The sequence below is a fragment of the Mangifera indica genome, unplaced genomic scaffold, assembly GCF_011075055.1.
Source record: "Mangifera indica cultivar Alphonso unplaced genomic scaffold, CATAS_Mindica_2.1 Un_0091, whole genome shotgun sequence".
NCBI lineage: Eukaryota > Viridiplantae > Streptophyta > Magnoliopsida > Sapindales > Anacardiaceae > Mangifera > Mangifera indica.
In genome coordinates this window covers 47341-50504 of record NW_025401183.1, presented here as the reverse complement: position 1 = coordinate 50504, position 3164 = coordinate 47341, and the positions used below count along the sequence as shown (strand labels likewise).

Here is a 3164-nt window from a genome sequence, read left to right as displayed (position 1 = left end):
CCAGATTTCGTGTCAAAATATTCATGGCTTTGAAGGAAGACAAACAAGCTATTCATCATCATGTGTATGTGTGTTAGGATCTCAAATGCAAGGTATAGGACTTGAATCTCACATTGGAAAGTATGGGTAACTAGTGTGGGGTTTATATGGTCTTAGACTCTCCCATCTCAATAGTTAGTTTTTGAGGTGTGGTTCTCCTAAGGTTCGTATCATTTGGTATCAGAGTCATCACCATGTCTCCCAGTTGCAATCGTGCAGCGCGGGTGGTGATGCCGGTATTGTAGTGTTCGCCCGAGGCTAGCAGGGAGCTAGCGCACAGTCAGCACGCGTGGGCACCGGGGCTACGGAGCGTGGTGGTATGTTAGGATCTCAAATACAAGGTATGAGACTTGAATCTCACATTGAAATGTATAGGCAACTAGTGTGGGGTTTATGGCTTTGGGCGCTTCCATCTCAATAGCTAGTTTTTGAAATGTGATTCTCCGTGGCAAACGTCTAATCTCCAAAGGCCTCCATGTTGGACTCGCCTGCACCGAAAACGCTAAAGAACATGTGCCCAAGCCATTTACCTCTGATATCCGGTTTCTGTTTTTCTCTGATGGGTTCGACTTAGGCTACGACAGGACAAACAATTTCGATCACTACTTTGAAACTCTTGGAAAAGTTGGACCTGTTAACCTCTCAAACCTTATCAAAGAACACAACGGTTATAACCATAAGAAGCTTTCTTGCACCATTAGCAATCCGTTTGTTGCATGGGCGGCTAATGTTGCCGTAGAGCATAAAGTCCCTTGTGCATTGCTTTGGATCCAACCATGTTCACTCTTTGCTATTTATTATGGTTTTTTAAATAAACTAAAACCGTTTCCCTTTAGAGAGTCCTTGCTTAAGCGTCGAGTTGCCAGGCTTACCGGTGTTGTCCACGGAAGATTTGCCTTCATTTATTCTTCCTTCAGATCCTTTTAGTAACATCCTAAAAATGTTATCTGGCTTGTATCAAAACATGAAGAAGCACAACTGGGTATTGGCCAATTCGTTTCTTGAGTTAGAGAAAGAAGTCACCGACTCCATGTCTGAGCTTTGTCAAATCCGACCAGTTGGTCCTCTGGTTCCTCTTTCGCTTCTCGGTGAAGATGATATCCTCGATATCGGGGTTGAACTCTGGAAACCTGAAGATTCTTGCTTAGAATGGCTAAGCAATCAAGCAGCTTCTTCAGTTATTTACATATCATTTGGTAGCGTCCTGGTCTTATCAGCAAAATAAATGGAGGCCATGGCAATGGCTCTTAAGAATTGTAGTCATCCATTCTTATGGGTGGTAAAGCAACCAGAATTTCCTAAACCTGATGGTGCAGGTGAATTACCAAATGCGTTCGTCGAAGAAACGTAAGACCGAGGCTTTATTGCATCCTGGTGTCGCCAAACAAAAGTTTTGGCCTACCCGGCTATTGCCGGTTTCATAACCCACTGTGGGTGGAATTCTCTGTCAGAAACAATAGCTGCAGGAGTGCCAGTCATCGCATATCCTCAATGGACTGACCAACCGACAAATGCAAAGCTTGCAACTGATGTTTTCAAGATTGGCCTAAGGCTTAGGCCAAACAGTGACGGAATTGTTACCACTGAGGATCTGGGGAAATGTATTGAAGAAATCTATAGTGGACCCAAATCAGAAGATTACAAGAAGAATGTCACGGAATTGAAGCTTGCAGCAAGGAATGCAGTAGCCAGCGGCGGTTCCTCGGACATGAATATTCAGTGGTTGGTTGATGAGATTGTTAACGAAAATTCCTGTGGACGTGAAGGTCTACTCTGTGACAAACAGTCAGAAGAAGAAGATAGGGTCAGGCCGAGATCAGTAAAACTATATTAATCACAGCTGTTTGGTTCTAATAATGACGATGGGAAATAGTTCCATTGAAAATACAACACATCTTTATTCTATTAATAATGTGATGGAATCGTTTGACAATGCAATGTGAACTGATTAACTTGTCCCTTGCTGAGAAAATTGCGATCACAGATGAATGACAAGATCACTATCTATCTCATCATGCAGACATATCCAATCACCCAAGAAAAAACAAAACGTTTCAGCGCCTAAATCTTTACTGTAGAGTTCTACCGTCTTGTGATTAGTATAACTTGCATATAAAAACAGAAGAAAAAATGCAGTGTTGTTAGAAGAAGACGAAGATGAGGTCGAGGGCTCAACGTGTGGATCAACTTCTTAGGTTCTCACATGTAATTGAACAAAAGGATGAAGCACATGAATTGAATTTGAACCATGGCTCATGTTGCTGAAAACTATGTATACTCAATTTTTATTATCCAATTTAGTATCCAAAATCATATAATTAAAAGATTTTAAATTAAAGATAAAATAATATTCAAATATATGATAACATATTATTTAAATATTTAAAATTAGGTATATATAGCATTATTCTATTAACATATCATACGTATAAAATAAGCTATGATCTTAAATTTGATATAGCTTTATAATTATGATAATTTCAACACATGTGACTGAATTAAAAAATATATATATCTCAAATTAAAAATACACTCAGAAAAATTGATTTAGTTTATAAAAATAATAAAATTATGCGTACATGTTTTTAATATATAATTTGAGTATATAGATAATGTAACATCATATGATTAGATAATTTTAAATTAAAAATAAAATAAAATTTAATTTTATAATAATATATTATCTGTATAATCAGGTTATGTCCTTTCAACCTACTTTTGGGTCAAAATCGGCTAAGACCGTGGAGCTTGGGTCTAGCATATAATTTTTTTAGTCCAGCCCATGCTAGCCCATTGAAAAAAAGGATTTGGATGGGTGATTTTTGGAAAGCGACTTTTAGTCTCATTTAGTCAAATCTTCATTCGTGATGGCTAAATACACCTCCTTTATAAAACAAATTTTTAAACCTCATTTAGTATCAGAGATAAATCTTTGAGCTTAGTTTCAGCACTCCAAGTGTATTTCAATAGGAGTACTCTATTCAAAATTCTCTATTGGTTTGTCCAATAGTAATAAATTTTTTATTTCATTCCAGAAATTTTTCCTATTCAAATGCTCCCAAAGAGAAACCCAGTTTTCTCCAATACTTTGTTTTCTCGTCCAGATTCCATTCATCATGAATTTC

General features: G+C 37.6%; 1 pseudogene; it reads left to right on the top strand.

Moving 5' to 3' along the window:
• The first annotated feature begins 471 nt into the window (after positions 1-471).
• Positions 472-1922, top strand: LOC123207662 (annotated as a pseudogene).
• The last annotated feature ends 1242 nt before the right edge of the window (positions 1923-3164 follow it).